Source organism: Simochromis diagramma, unplaced genomic scaffold (assembly GCF_900408965.1).
Source record: "Simochromis diagramma unplaced genomic scaffold, fSimDia1.1 OVJJ01000602.1, whole genome shotgun sequence".
NCBI classification, from domain to species: Eukaryota; Metazoa; Chordata; class Actinopteri; order Cichliformes; family Cichlidae; genus Simochromis; species Simochromis diagramma.
Genome location: NW_024387040.1, coordinates 317,461 through 334,754, shown reverse-complemented (window position 1 = coordinate 334,754; position 17,294 = coordinate 317,461).

Here is a 17,294-nt window from a genome sequence, read left to right as displayed (position 1 = left end):
ATTCAGAACAAATAGACCTCTACAGTTTTCACAGTTAATGTGTAGGCTTTTAGTCTAACAATCACATCTGTGCAAACTTTACAAAGTGGTTAGACAATGCAGTTGGACTGAGGATCATCCATCCGATCAGATGTTTCCCTTTCATTTAAAAGAATTGCGCCGCAGTAGTGCTCATTTTATCGCCAATGTTGGTAGTGAAACCGTGGCCGCGGCAGTGTTTTAAGTAGCCTACGAACACGGTGAAAATGTTTGAGTCTGTCCCTCATTATCATTTGTGTTGTATGCGCGTGTCTCCGGCGTGCTGTGAAATGACGGAGACTTGCCAGCTCAGCAGGAGACGGGCTGAGTGTGGCTCTCTCTGTGATCCTAATAGAGGTCCCGATATTACAGTCTCACTTCCAGGCGGGAAACCTAACGCTGGGCCAATTAGTAATTTGGTATTTCATAAAACTTGGCAGCTTGTGTGTGATGACAAACTGACAGAGATCTTCCCTCCTCCGGGGAACCTTTGGTAGTGCAGCAGTACACACACACACACACACACACACACACACAAAGGACTACTAAGTTTTCTTCTACAGCAAAATGGCAAGTGTTGCGCAGATTGAGAGCATGTAACTCAATTGGAAAGAGAAAATTACTTTGGATGCTTTCTTGTTTGGCTGTAGATTTGAGTTTCACACAGACAAGAAAATTGGAGGAAAAACAGATGTTTTTCCTTTTCTTTCTTTTTTTTAAAGCCCGCCTTGCTTTAATACTGTCTTTGTATGATTGATGGGCAGCGAAACAGTCCATTAGAGGTTGAGGGGTCATGTTACGGGTTAAAAACATTAGTTTGCCATTACATACATTCGATGTGCGGCGTACAGAACTGCTTTATCGCTATGGGAAAGGCTATTCTCCTCCAGCTCCCTGAAAGGTCATTATGGGATGGGAAAGCCCAGTTGACCCAAGGCAAAGTACATCATTTGTCTTTTAGCACCGAGAGAACACACCTAACGAAGCCGGCTGACCCCTGTTAGAACGGTTAGGTTTTTTGCCATTTTTCAAAGCCACAGAGGAATTTGCCATCCACCGAAGTCAGCTATTTTATTTTAACTCGTGTACTTTTGCGTTATTTTGTTGTGCTGTCTAGTAATAAGTGAGTTTAGGTGGTTAGTTTTTCTTTAAACATTGACAGGCTGTTTGAAATTCTAAATTTAAAGCAAACATCCAAGAACAGGAAACCGTTTCATTGTAAGATAAATGCAGCTGCAGTCATCTGGGATACTGCTTTTCTGTCTTTTTTTCCTCTATCCTTTACTCATTTCTTGTTCTTCATTTTACACCCCACACTTCCCAACACACACACATCCAACCAACCTCTGCTCTCGCACGGCTGAGGCCCTTCCTAATAAATAATGGGAGGTGTCCGCAGCTCATCATTCCCGCAAATAGGCTGCTATATAATATGCGGTCCACCTCAGATAGGTTGCTATATAATATGTGGTCAGACCGCGGATGGCCACATAGGGGAGCGCTGGCAGAGCCATTCATTATGGGTGCTATGTGTCAGTGAGGGCAGTAAGGTGGCGAAATGAGGGATATGCAGCTGCCCTCACACTGCTATTCACACACAGACACACACCAGATGACACAGTCCCTGTCATCGTGGGTTTAATGGGACACACACTCCCATTGTGCCTGTTATGCCTCTTTTAAAACATGAGAACAACCTGAGGTGGAATAGGCCCTTTTCACAGGAGTCATTCTGAGAAGTCTAAGCAGGGTAAACATGGGCGTAACTGGTAAAATGAATTAGTGTGTCGCAGATAGCTGTGCTCTAAGACAATCTTAATGGAACAACACCACCACAGTTAACGTTGTTAATTTCTGATGGGACAGGGGCCTGAATAACAGCAGTGTAACGAGATGATATGAAGATGAGATAATATTGAAACTAAAATTCATTGATTTCTAAAAGAAAAATGTATTTTTAAAGGAAACAGTTTAGCATTTGGGGAAGCAGCTTATTCTGCTAATAGTGCTCGTGATTGGTAAATGGACTGGCACTTATGTAGTGTCTTTCTACTCAGTTGAATAATCAAAGCATTTTCTTACTGCAAGGCACATTCACACACATGCATTCAGACAGCATTCATATATCTATGCCTACACACTCTAACGTTCACACATACTCAGGCTCCGATGGACACCACAGGGGCAACTTGGGGTTCAAGTACCTTGTCTAAGAAAACTCCGACACCAACCGTCTGATTGGTAGGATGAATATGAAGCTACAACTAGCAACTAGCTAGCAAGACTCTGCCCGAACTTAACAAAAAAGTGAACTACTAGCACCTTAATGTATAAAAACTTAGACAGTAGATGTGGAATGCAAAGCATGCCTGAAGCTTCATATTATTTCAGTGCATTTCCACAACCTCAAGTAGGATTATGTTACTATTTTTGGAAGAACATGCAGTACTTTCCTGTTTTGTCATCAGTGTGAGGTTGCCACAAAGCAGTGGAGTTTTTTTGTTTTTTTTCCCTTAATGCGTTTTCAAGGTGCTGTAAGGCAGATATTATCACCTTTGGACGGAGCTGACTAGCTGTTACTGCTCTTTGTGCTAAGCTGACCAGCTGCTGGCTGTAGCTGAAACATAGCCCCAAGGCTGATTCTCAGTAAAAGACCAAATTACATCTCCAAAATTCAAACTTCTGCACCGAATTAGAAATTTAAATGAGCTGAGGTTCATTAAATAGCTTTCCCCCTTTTCTTAGGCCTTCTTTCTGTCGTTCTCTCTCATCTCCTCCTGATGCTCTCATTTCTTCTCTCATTATGTATCTTCTCTTTCCTTTCATTACCTTCCTTCACTCCACCTCCACCTCCCCACCTTTTCCTCCCTCTTTTCCTCCACTCTCCACAACAGCCTTGCTTCACACCTCTTCATCCTCCTACCTCAGACTCATTACACCCCACCCACCCGTACCAGCCAGCGCAAGAAGCTCTCCTCATATAATATGATGGCCATCTGCTAGGCTGAGCCATGCTTCTCAAAAAGCCCCAGGGCTGGATGTTTATCTGTCGTCCCCCTCGCAAACTCCTTTAAGGATGCGAAACATATCAGCAATCATCGCAGCTACAATTAGCACAGGTGCTCCTGAGCTGTAAAGTGATCAGGAGAAATGGGAGGAAACATAATTGAAGTGGATTAGAGCAGAGAAGTGGGAGGGAAAAAATGAAATAAAAATTCTGGAGGCTTGGACAGCAGCCCCCTTTTTTCTATACTGCTGTTTGAAATTCACTGTGCTGTGATTAAAACTGGTGCAGAGCGGCGGTGGAAGTCCTGGCAAGGAGTTTTGGTATTTAACAGCTGTCTAGTGTTTTTCTAGCCCACTGTTTTCTCAAATGTGGTCCTGTCATGTTGAAATATGGAGCTGGAGAGCGTGCCGGTGCCTTCTATAACCGAGATCGTGACTTTTTATGCGTGAACTGCATGTATTTTTTTTTATCGTTTTACCTAAGGAGCTTGACAGGACTGTGCGTGTGTGTGTTACTCTTAAGAGTCTGACAAACCAAGCCTTCTTCTTGTCTTCATCTGCTGAAACATGGCAGCAAACATTTGCGCACACACTTACAAAACCGTACTGTACTGCGCGCACACGCACACACTCGCGCACACACACCATTTTGGTTGCTCAAGCACGGTCGAAATATTCCACAGCAGTCACTCATGAAGAGAAATTCTTAATAATAAATATCCAGCCAATAATGAATGTGCTGCTGGCTGCAGTTGTCTTGGGGGCATAATATCTAATTTCCTCCCAATGTTTCATATCCCTACTCCTGCATGTCGACACAGTCCATCATTACACCCCAATGCAGGTTCCTATCACTTTTATTTATTTTTCAAATCAATATATAAATCAAAGCCTGGACAGATGAGATCCAATAAATTACAGAGTGCCGGACAAATGCAGAATGTTAACTGTGTGCCAGGAGAGGAGATTCCCATGGGTGCTGCCTGCTGCTGTTCTGTGTTGTGTGCTACAGCAAAATCTACTAAATGTCATATTAAATCACAGCTAACTTGAATATTACTCAGCGCTGTTTTTAATACAGGTGGAAAAACTCCTCCAAGGCCTTACGTGAATAAGTTTTGTGAAATTTCTTCCATCTGTTCTTATGATCTTTATATTTTATCTCATATCTTATTGAGTTAGTTATTTTATTTTTCCTAAAATAAAAAAAAATTAAGGATTAGGCAAGCAAGTCACTGATGCTCTCTGAGGTTTAGGAGCAGTAGCGGAAACTGAGCCGTAGTGTAACATTTGCAGCTGAATTGCCCAGTGAGGATCGATACCATTTTGCATCCCGTACCGTCAGGCATTCGCTTAAATTTAATTGGGGGGATGCAAAACAGAGCGGCATAGTGATGATGCTCAGTACATCAGCCACAGCGTGTGAGTCACCTCCTCCTGGTCCAAGCTCAGCCACATGGAAAAACAGGAGGGTTAGTGTGAGAAGAGGACGAAATGGGGGCAAGTGCCCAGTGAAACAGAGCATAGAGAACAGTGGAGAAGACTCGCCTGCCCCATAAACCTCCGGCTGCCATGCTGAATTGTCACTGAGGACTCGCTTAGGTGCAGGGGGCTCACCAGTCAGCCGGGGTATAGACCCATAACATGAAGGGCGGGCTCACAAGACACACAGACTCAGAGCTATACCTGAGTGTAGCAATCTTCGCTATCAGCAGGGAATATGTTGCCATCAGGCCCCATAACATCAGAGCACACCTCGGCACTGACACCGCATGACATGCATATGTGCGGAGGCAGCGTGAGGCGATGCCGGGCCAGGCAGCAGCGGGGGTTTGAAGGAGATTCCCACTGACAGTGGTCCAGTAGAGGGGGATGGGGATCCCCACTACAAAGGAAAAAGCAAAGCCACATAGGAATTAAGAATGAGAAAGAAAGGCTGATTTAATACTTCCCTATAAATACATACCTCTAATATATAGCTGTTTCATTGTAGAAAAAAGATATATATATATATATATATATATATATATATATATATATATATATATATATATATATATATACACAAAGTACTTAATGTCGAGAATATTAATTATGAGCTTTAACAATAGAAACAGACCTCATGAGTCTATTACAAGGGATGGAAAACTGCAACAAATGCTTATTTTCCATTATTTATTATCTATTAATGTTTTAATTGTTTTCACAGTTGGTTAGCTTAATCATTTGATCCATCTAGTCAAGGTTGTCTCAGAAACTCCCGTGCCATTCTGTTAATTTCCTGTCTTGCTAGGCCCTACTGTTAGCTCTAAAGCTAAAGACAATCTCTGACTATTACATGAATTTAAACAAATCCTCAGATGGTCCAGAGGCTTGAACTAGAAAAAAAAGTAAAATTGTCACTGTTACTTTGTGCCTCAGTCGCTCAATCTGATATCCCCATGTTGGTGGTGTTTCTGGATCAACATTGCAACTGACCAATCACATAGTTATGACGTCCTAGCATTGGAATGTGGCTGCAAAAAAAAAAAATGCCTTTGCTTATATAAAACTCTTTTCTGGAAGTGTTTTCTTTATTAATTTATGCAAGATAATACATTTATCAGCAAGTTACTCATTTTGGCTTGCTAGTAGCATTAGCTAACTTAATGGCTAATGCTAACAGAATTCTCTGACAATGTGACCGGTCAGTTGCGATGCTGATCCTGGACTAACATTGTTATGATGTCAGAACAACACCAACACAGGGATCTTCAATCTGCAAGGCTAATCAGTGCTATGAGGGTCTTGTAGGAATACTCAAATACACGAATACCCTTCGCCTGATGTGCAATTCATTTACAGTGTCCACAGGTGACAAGACAGGATGGTGTTTTATGGGAAACAAAAGAAAAAGACAAGTTAAAAAAATTAAAAACTGTTTAAAACAAACATAAGTCTACTTAACTGAGACAAAACCCAAGGCTAGGCCCATTGTTACTGGACAACTGGCGACTGGGCAACTAGCCAGCACTTCAACCTTGCAGTACCGCCCCCGTCTCTTCATTATAAAGCTTTAGCTACTCTTTTCAAAACAAAGCATGAAAAATACAAAAGCTATCCTAAGATGCTCGATAAAGATTATTCGACGTAAACAGCAATCAGTTCCCACTCCCCACTTTTCAACCACACGTTGAACTCCCGATCCCTCCCACTAAAAAAAGGTTTGGAATCGCTCACTTTCTTTTCACCAAGATGGTGCCAACATAAAGCAGAGCGCCGAGCCCTCTGACACTACAGTAATGCTGATAATAGACATTAATTTGCAAAAATATAGGGTTTTGAAAGAGCGGGTCCTGTGTAGTTACTTTATAGTATGAAAATCATGAAAATAATCTCAAATAAATTCACATGAATTTAACTTGGTGTAGCTAAGATTTGAGGGAAATCAGTGAAGGAATAGTCAGGGTACTCTGCAATCCACCAATTTTCATGTCAATTTTAATAAAATAATCATAAAGCCAGTAAACCCTTATCAGACACACTTTTAATGAAAGTTTAAAAAGTAGAATAACAAGTAACAAGTAGAATTAGAACAAGAGTAATTTCCGCTAAAACACCTTCAACCATTTTACCTCTTGAAACAGTTACGTACAGTAGCTGCTAACGCTACACTAAGAAACGAGATCTCATTTAAAAACAATAGCAAAGCACAAGGCAGTTGTTCTAATATGGAGAGTATAAAGAATAAATAATCCAGTTGTCTGCAGTGCCCAACGCAAAGCAATTTAACGCATCAGTGGCAGCTGCCTATTAATTTCCTGTAGAAGGAGAGAGGGGGGAGTGTAACCACTGATTGGGGGGACAACGCAGCCCCATCATGTATCACTTCAGAGCCAAATAACACGCGCACGTGCAAACAATTGCCTGCTCGTACACACTCATACAAGCAAACACATGGGTGTCATGATTGTAATCGCGCCGTCGTTTTCCCTCACAATGTCAGCGGCTGCGTGGAAACGAGATGGCACTATATGGCCCACAGTGAATTAAAAGGGAAAGCCTACAGATAGAGATGCCCATATGTGACTCCTGTCTTTAGGGTGTCGCATCAATAATGGCTCCCCCAGGGTTAGACGTCCCCGCTTCTTGTATGCATTTGTCGAAAATCCCTGTCTGCTTTAATTAGGCACCCGGATTCTGATCCCCTCCTCTGTTTCTCAAATAACTGCACCAATATCGCTGTCTGGCTCTGGTCCAAACAGCAACACCTCTGACACGAGAAGGGGGGGAGGACCACGATGCTATAAATCCAGAGGTATTTGGACAGGGGCCAGCACTTGTCCCAAACTACCACTGTGGTGGCAATACGCACGCAGGGGGCACGCTGGAAAAAAACAAATCCAAAGAACTTCCTACAGTTTTCTTCTGTCTCTTCCTTCTCGGGCCTTTTATTGTGAAAACGATCTCTGCTAAAAGTTTTAAATATTTCCCAGGAAACAAATTAAGTTTGCAGGTAACACACATATTTCTCATCCAGCAGCACTGACTGGACCGTCTTTCTGTCACTGCGCTTGCTATTCATTTGACCTGTCTCCTAGAATCAATGTGTTTTGTTTGATGCATGGTTTTTCATTATCACTATGGCCCATCATTACTTTCCTCTTATTATAGTCTGGGGACACTGGAGACAGTTCAGAAGAGCTGTGGATGAGGGACAACACACACACACACACAGAGTCATTTCTTTCTTTTGGGGAGAAAAAAATGTGCCCCACAGACATAGTGTCTATGTTTTCCTGCAATTAATTAATGGGTCCCCAGCTAGTTAGCAGTAGGCAGCACTTGTTTTACTGTGGCGACTGAGAGAGGGCGAAAGGGGTTGGAGCCAGGCTCGCCTCGGTAGCTGCAGGCTCATAGTTGTGAGCCACTGGATTTGGACTATTTTTAACGAAATCCTTTTATGGATAGATAAATCTGATTTTATGCAAGAAGAGTCTCCTGGGTTTCAATTAACTGGGGGTCACGCTGCAGATCTATCACAAAAAGAAGGAGGGAAGGGAAGAGGGAAAGAAAGGGGAGAGGAAAAGATGGAAGAGAAAGAGAAAGGCGAGAGGAAAGCCTCTAATTAATACCGTCTAATTAAACATTTGTGAAATGCATTATCTGCACTGTTTTGTTTGAGGTTTTTTTTAATGATGAGCCACGTTTGCCTAATTGTCCGCCCCCACCTTCCTCTCAAAAGTTGTTTTGCTGTTACATCACGGTCGTTAATAATGCAAAAGACGCTTTGGAGTCCCATTTAGCTGCAGTTTGTCTTTCCACAACTCGAGATTAAGAGGAAATTTGTAATCGGGAAAGCCGTAGCTCTCTGGGTGCATTTTGGAAAACATTTCGCTAAGCGCAAAGATTTGGTGGGAAAGAGCGGGGAGGGGCGAGGCCTCTGCAAACTAATTTGATTCCTAAAACATGCAAGATGACAGCTTCCTGCTGCACAGCGAAGGTAGATTTGACTTTGAATCATGCCGCACTGTTTAATCACAAGCCACGAGGCATGGCGAGTCGCCGGGGCTGAGGATAGTCGCATAAAGAGTATCGAGCATGCAGGGCGAGAGATAGTGAGAGAAAGAGTGAGGGCAAGAAAATCCATAACAGATTAAACAGTGTTTGGTCAAAACGCACACAGCATGATATGTGCGTCTATCACCTTAGTGCTCTCTCTGTCTCACTGCAAAGCATATTTCTTCCCAGCCAGCCCGCACTCTCATTGCTAAACTACCCACAGGGCAATTCTTAATGTGAAGTTGATCTCAGGTTGTAGTCGCTTAAACATGCACACACACACACATCAGTTCCACCCAGCACACTCAACCCCCATTGCTGCCATGACATTTTTCTCCCCATTCAATTGCCAGCGTGTGCAGCCGTACCAAAGTGTATTACGTCCATCTTTTTTCTCTCTCGCTCTTTGCATAGTGGAGGAATGATTCAGTTCACCAGAGCACAGAAATACAATCATATACTTTTCACTGCTTTTTTTGACAAACAGCCGAGCTAACACGGGGTATAGATCAGGCACATTACTCACCTTTTTAAACCTTATTAAGCTTTGAATTGGAGATACACAGATTGCAATTTCTGACTGTGTCACCTGCCACAAACAATTTTTGCTGAATTTAGTTTCTAAAAACAATAACTTCCATGCAAAATATTATTTTCATAATAAAAGAAATGAACAAACTTAACAATTAAACTGCAGTATTTTACAGGACCTTCTCTGCCTTTGACTGAAACAACTATAAAGTGCTCTTTTACTGGAAAGAGATACAAGTAATTAACAGAGAACGAGTTGCTCTACATCAACCTTAACCTCACCAAACTAAAGCAGGTACAACAGATATAAGCAACAAAACATATGTGCATTACATCATTTTTCAATATGTTTAGAAATTCACAGGATGTTTTTTGTCCTCTTTTTTTACTCTTATCCATTAGTTTGCTCATAACTGTTTTGCTCTGTTGCTCATACCGAGGCTGCTGGCTTGTGGCCCGTGACTTTGAGCTGTGGATCTCTTTGGCTTTTGTCGCTTTCCCTTTTGTTAGCTTCCTTAAAATGTCCACGTTCAGCTGGGTGAGGGTGAGGTCAGGGTCTGATTAATCATCCAGTTCCTGTCCCTAGCCAGTAGATCTCTGCTTTAAACAGATGTTGTTATTTAGTAAATTTGCAAGATTACCAACTGGTGAAGTGACAACTCTGCGGTGGCAAATTCCAGTAATGTTATAGAAATAAATACAATGCATTTCAGGGGATGTAACTATGAATTTACATGAACTACATGAAGGTAACGATATTATATTAAATAGTATTTACATTGTCAGGATACATTTGACTGCGTGTTGTACTTGTATAACTATGCATGTGACAAATAAAGAATCTTGAATCATAAATCTTGAGTCATTCTAAAACCGTAACTTTTTTTGAATGTAAATGTAACATATCCACAACATTCCTGTGACTGGAGCTCTGTTTTTATGTTTTTATGTTACGTAATTTGAAATGGTTCAATAGTTTGTACTTCTGGAGCCTTTTAGAGCTTTTCTAACAAACAACCTTCCAAGTATGGTGGCTTCCTGTGTGATTAATTGTACTTACAGGGCATCCAAGAAGTCTCCTCTTCAATTTTGGTGAGTAAAGTTCAAGTATTTTGTGTATGCGGGTTGCACTCATAAAGTTTATAAAAGCAGCTTGCTAGCCAAGCTTGCTAGTGTTAGCTCATAATTTAGCGCTCTACCCATGTGAGCATATAAATATTGGCTCTGAAAAACCAGTATAGCATCTTCCAAATGTTAATGTTAAAATAATGAGCATGCAGTGCATTTGTTAGGCAGATAAAACGCTAATGTCGAAGTTTTAAAAACGGGTTACTGCAATAGCTGATGTCATGTTGTCTACGCCCATCATTTTATGTAGTCTGTGTACACTTGGAGTTGCAGTACAGACCAAAGGTTGCAACCTGTTTTAGTTATGCTATGTTTTGTGCACTGGCACAGCTTCAGGCAGAGACATAAAATCTTGAAGAAAGTCGGACCAAATTTCAGGAATTTACGAGCCACTTTAGATGGAAACATGTCTGCTACGTTTTACATAATTTCTTAATCTCCCTCCAATGAATCCCTTTTCTTTTTTTATGTCTCCAGTTCATTCTGTGCTGTCCTCACCTCCCACTCCTCCTCCTCCCTCTCCTATATTAAGCTTGTCACCTCTGATTCCAAGGTGTTCTAAGTGGCAGCAGTGCTAAGGTGACAGGAGGGTTTTAGCAAGATTTGCACCGAGCATGCCCAGAGAGCCAGCCTAACTAATTAGAGATCCAACCTTGATGAGTGCTCTCTCTCCCTTGCTCTCCTCTCTCTTTCTCTCTCCATAAGCATGTGTATCTCAGCCCAGAAATTACTTAATATGATATATTAACATATTTCTGGCAGGAGCGGCAGGAGGAGGGTGCTCGTTGGAGACAAATTATCCAAATTAATTTCTAATTTAAAATCCTATGCCTTTTATTATAATCTGTGGGCGCCCTTGGTACCAGAGACCAAGTGAGGAAAAGGGAATAAAGGCATAAGAGGAAGAGAAAATGGATAGTGAGGAGAGAATGAAGTCAAGGATGGAGGGATGGGAGAAGGAACAAAAGGATGTTTAATAACCTAGGCTGGTTTAAATGCCCACAAACCAATAAATGGAAGGGGGTATGAAGACACAGAAAGGATTTAGCTGTACACGGCCGGCTGAACTCGGCTCAGTTTTATTCAGCCATGAGAGAACGTCCCCGGAGACGAAGAAGCGAAAGAGGAAAATGAAAATGGGCCCAAAAGTTTGAGGCATACTTGGATCTCCTCTTTGCCCTAATTAGTGGCCTCACATCCTCGCTTAGCCTACGAGGGAGGGGAAGCCAATGGCCATGACCATGGGTCAGCCTTTTAGAAATTGTTATGAATCCGCACATAATAACTCTAGGTGCTTATGGGAAATACAGGCCCCAAAGCACGTCCACAAGGGATAGTACTATAAGTCTTCAGAAGCTCAAAATGACCAATTAGGCCGTCTCATTTTGGCCACTGAGAACGCTGCTGTTGGACATCCTCTGTTCATAATTCATGCCTATTACTGAGGATTATCTGCACCTCATCCTTTCAAGGCCTTCACAGCCACGCAACAATTAAATGATTCATTAAATTACAAGGCACGGGTGGAAATCACCGCGCTAGTTTGTAAAGAAAAGCAAAGCAAAACAACAAGCGGTCCTGAAAAGTGTAGCTGCGAAGGCACTTTTGTGTAATATATAGGTCAACATGCATGTCTTACACTTTGATTTTAATAAAACAAAGCTCATGTCTGGAAATCGAGTTAAAGTGAAAAAACTGACAGAAACGTCATTCCTCTACTAGAGGTATTATTAAGCATCGTGGTATATTGTTCTGAGTCGACCTCCTTCACTGTCATATAAGTGTCAGTTTGCATTTGTTTTATAGTGTGTTGATTCTCAAATGAAACAGGAAGCAGGGATGATGAGGTTCTGTCTGAAGTTGTGCCATTCTGCGCAAATACGTCTCATCCATCCAAAGATGAGACATGCTACTTTTTATATTCTATTGTTATTAACCAAAAAGTAATTTTAACTTCTTTTTTTAACACTAGCTGGTTGCCCCCACCCTCTTATCACTTTCTGAAGGCCAAACTATGAGCGCAACTTCAACTTTAAAGGAGAAATGATAAGAAAACTTTATGGTCTACAAAGTATAAACCAAGTCATTCCCATCAGTATGTAAACACTCATTATATTCCTTATTAAGCTATTATCCGCTGTCATACGTGCACTTGTAACTGCATGTTTAATCACCAATCTACCCAGGAGCCTACAGCTTGTTTCAGCTTATATCAAATAATGGCACAGCTCACCGTGTAATGAACAAACACTCGCTTCCCTACACAAAGACGGGCATACGCAGCCTCGCTGCTACACCCTCCAAACATGGTGTGGCGGACACAGACGTGTGTCTTCGGTTTCGGCTCTCGGGGACAAAGAGGTTTGTGGTGCTTGTGTTTCAGCGGGGGTTTGCTGCGATACTGGGTGCTGTGTTGGCTCGGGGAGAGGCATAGCGCTGTAATTAAGGACAGAGGGAGGAGGATGTTCGTTAGATGTAGTGTCCTCATTAGTATAAGTTCCACCCGGAGGTGGTGCTGAGCAACGGACACCTAATGAGAGGCATATTGTAATGAAAGCGGGGAACCAACAATTGCCCAAGTGAAGACATGGGCCTTTAAATTGGCGTTTGTGGAAGGACTTCAGATTCTATTCTAGGCTGTATATTTTTATATCTTTGTGAGGAAGCTCTCATGGAGCAGGTATGAAACGCCATCTTCATCTCTTGCAGCAATTGGACCACATTTAAAGGTGTCCCGGTGTATCTGCATCAGGCTGCGAGGTGTTTGTGGGTACGTCTGTGCACATAAGAAACAGTTGTTTTACTTTTTCCCTCTTCCACTTTAATCAGTTCATTTAGGCCTCAGATTATAAGCCCCTCTGTGGCAGGCTACAAATCACTGTAACGCACTGTACTGTAAGCAGCCAGCCATACAGAAACTGTAGGGGCTCACCTGCCCTGTGGCTAAAGATGACTGTAGCTACTGTATCCCATGCACACACACACACACACACACACACACACACACACACACACACACACACACACACACACACACACACACATACATTAGACAAACTGTCTCACAGCATGCTTCTCACACCAGTACTGTACAGGTAATCTCACTTAATCATCTCAGAGGTCACCGCAAAGCGAGGTGGGGCGATAATTGCTGTGCCGAACAGCCAAAAGTGAAGGATTGCAGGGAGAGAAAGAGGGAGAGGGAGGCAGAGATGAATAGAGGATGGAGGGAGGATGAGAGAACAGAGTGAAGATGGAGAGAAAGGGGCAAACTGTGCCCTCTCGCTAGAGGGCAGATTCATAGACAAAGCATATTTGGTGCTGCAAGGACAATTGTTGGCCCTGATGCCTGGACAGAAAATACTCGAGAAGAAGGTCCTCATTCGATGATGGATATTTAAAAATCAGTATTGTGTATTAGGAAGAAAGAAAGAAAGAAAGAAAGAAAGAAAGAAAGAAAGAAAGAAAGAAAGAAAGAAAAGGGGGAGAGTAATGTGAAGGAAACCGAGGGAGGCAGAGTGACAGTTCTCTCCCTCGGGGGTTTACAGGGTCTGGCCTCTGTCGGCCTGTGACAGCCGACCAAACAGGTACGCTGTGAGATGATTTAAGGCGATAATAACCTCCACTTTGGCGGATGGATGATGATGTCTCTCCTGTGGCTGCTGAAGCTTAATGAATGAAACATTAGTAAATACTACTAAAAACGTGATTAGAGGCCCCCCACCCTGCCGACAGCAGGCAAAGCGGAGAGAAAAAACGATGAGTTTGCAAATGCGTCTTCAGCACCATCACCACCTACAGACACACACGCAGAGACCACCTTCCTCTCCGTCACTTCATTCTGACTGGATTGTCCAATTCTTTTTATTCCTGCTCAGCACTTTTGAATAAAAGATGAAAGAACGGGGAGAAGACCTCAGGAGGCAAATATGTATCTCTGTGAATGTGTGTGTGTGTGTGTGTGTGTGTGTCTTTTTGAGAGTGTGATTTCTGTCTTCTGGCTCTGATGCCACCAGACCAAATGATATGTGTACAGCAAGGTGTGCCGCCTGTAGATATGCACGATCCATACAAAGTGGCTTTATATATAGGCAGTGAGAAAAGGAAAGCTCTACAGATGCAGGGTGAAAGGGGGAAAAAAGGAAATGACTTTCTGAAATAGATATTTGCTCTCACTGCAATTCTAAGCAGCAGGTGGAAATATAAAGTGGCAAAAGCTGCAGTTCCTCTAATGGCCCCTTGAGGCTGGCAGTCCCTGTAGATTTCAAAATGCCTTACCAAACTGCATCAGGAAAACATATTTACAGCCTGACACAAAAGCATTTCTGGGCTCTATGGGTAGTGTCTTTCTGTTTAACAACTATAAGGTGGCTGAATATTGTTTATAGCTTATCCTTTTGGGTACTTTTAAAGCTTAAAATTAGGGGTGTGGCTGCTCTGATTGGCAGGTCTGCCGGTGCAGGGTGCTATAGCCAATCACTGCCTGCTACGTGTTGTCTGCTATGTTTGTGCTGTTTGTTTTTTTGTAGCTCGTCTAATAGAACTGTGCAGAAAAGAAAAGAATGGCAGCAAACAAAACACAAACATTTATTGGGTTTGTGTTTTGACACAGGACTAAGATTTAGATACTCTTTACTTATCTTATATTTAGTACGCCCCCTAAAGCCCGTGAAGTCAGCCATTGGTTCACATAGGTCAGCTCAGAAAGACTTCTATAGAACCAGCAACTACAGCTATCGCCATCTGGTGGCCTTCAGACAGAACGCAGGTTCTGCATTAGCCTAATTTTTCTGACCCAAAAGCTATGTCCATGTTTTATACTGGCAATTGTTTGGACTGTGAATGCCACAGTGGCTGTCTCTATATCTACGGTCTATGAGCAGCAATCTGAGTTACAGAGAAATGAAATGTCACAGTTAAGGGTTAAATAATATTGTGCTAATTGTTGCATTATTTATTAAAGAATCCATTCATCAAAATGAAACTCTGACCCGCTTATTCCACCCTTCACAAAAACATTTTCCCAAACAAATTTGCAGATGGAAAACAGCACGATGAATGTTTTAGAGACCGCAGGTGAATAAACCTGGTGTTTTTATAGTAAAAGAAAGATGTAATATATTAATTTATGATTTCTTTTTTGCTTTATTTTCCTAGGTATGAAATCTGCACAGTAACTTTATTCCAGTACCATGTCATTCAGTAAGACAGCAAGACAAGTGTGCTCTTAGTCCTGCTCTGAGGATGTGTTAGTTGTCGCTCATTCACCATGCATGAACAAAAACTTGTGGATTATGTTTCATATCAGCTTTTTTTATGTACTGACAATGGTTTGTGTTTAGCGCTCTATGAAGTCTGTGTACCTTATCTTTAGAGTAACTAGCTTATAAAGGTTGACTTGTGAGTTATAAATACATATGCTGACATGATATTTCCAGGACTCAGACTTTCACAGTGTGCTCCCCTTTTCCGATTAATTCTAAAAACAGAAGTTCATCAGCTGTTAATCCTGTTAGATCAAATATTTAAACGTAGAGTGTGTAAAGTCTCACCACTAGATTTCAGGAGACTGCAGAATGCAGTAAATTTAGTTCTGTTCTTTTACCTTTTAATTCAAATGCATAATCCTAGCTACGGTGGCCGCTCTAGGACAACCTTTAGCCACTGTTCTTCTGTAGCGAATGTAGGTTATCAGTCCACTGTTTACTTTCAGCTCGTGTCTGCTTCTATTTACTCTGGAGGAGGCTGTAATACAAGTCGAAGACTCAATGAAGCTCATTTTTAACTGAAGACAGCGAAACTGAGGAGAGTTGTTGAGGATATCCTGAACTTCTCTGTCGGTAAGCACTGCTGTTTTTGCTGTTGTTAGCCTCTGTTAGTCAGCATTAGCCTTTAAACTTTCTTTGAAGTCACTGTAACATTGTCACACTCACACACTTAGTGAATAAACTCTTGCACCATGTGCGAATGTAATCAAGTAATCAGGGAAAGTGTGATTTTTAGGACAATCCAGCCTAGCATTACCTAGCATAATGTTAGCTTATAACCAGCTGCTCTTTAGCCGTCTTGTCAGTTCTTCAGAGATGGGAGAAGCCCATGTCTAATCTGCTAACAATTAACAAGTAACTGCAGCAATATTGTTTGGAATACCTCTAAAGTCAGAGGTATTCCACCCTACTGTCACAGTACTTCCCGCACTGAACACAAACTCTGTGGTGTCTAATTGTTCAATATGAGTGCAGCTGCCTCATTAAGTAGAAGAACACACACTGTTTTGGTTTTGGGTTTTTTTTCCAAGACAGAAATTGGGTTTGAGCTTTGCTGCATCACCATTAGCATCTTTACTGTGTCACTGCACAAATATACAGTAACCTAAATGCCTCCTCTACACAGACACACAAAGGGGCACGTCCACAGTAGACCAAACTATAAACTGCAGCCCGGCTCGGTGTGTGCAACAAGGTCGACAGAAACAGCAGTTTACTGTCACCAAGGGGAAACGCCAGAGTGATATTGTTGGCTAACAACACTAAATAGGACAACATTAAGTCAGAGGGGACACAACTAGAGGAAATGCTCGCTCACCTATTTCTAACCATGGACATGTCTTTGGCAGAGACAGAGGGACACACAAGGACACACAAACAGGCCAGACCTATCTTTGACTCTGGAAGGGACGATTAAAACAAACAAGGGCAGAGCAAAGAGACGGAGTACAACAGAGTTTGGTACACAAGAAGCGAAGGAGGTGAAAGCAAGGAAACAGTGTTTGTTCTTTTTACATGTCTTAGTTTGTATTTCATTGTGTGTCACTCATGTGGTACGTAAGACAAAAACAAGCTGAAACAGAGTTATCTGATAGAACAAGGGACTCAGTGCATGCTTAGGGTTGTGCAAAAGGCTTCAGCATGTAAGCGGTAGTGTTTATTAATAGTTTTAAGTCCAGCCATCATCAGCCATAGATGATACGGCAGTGAGAAGTAAAGCTGAATTAGCATCAAATCCACTAATAACATCAAAGATAAAAAGATGAATTCCCACTGATGGTTACCATAATGCTTATGTATAAC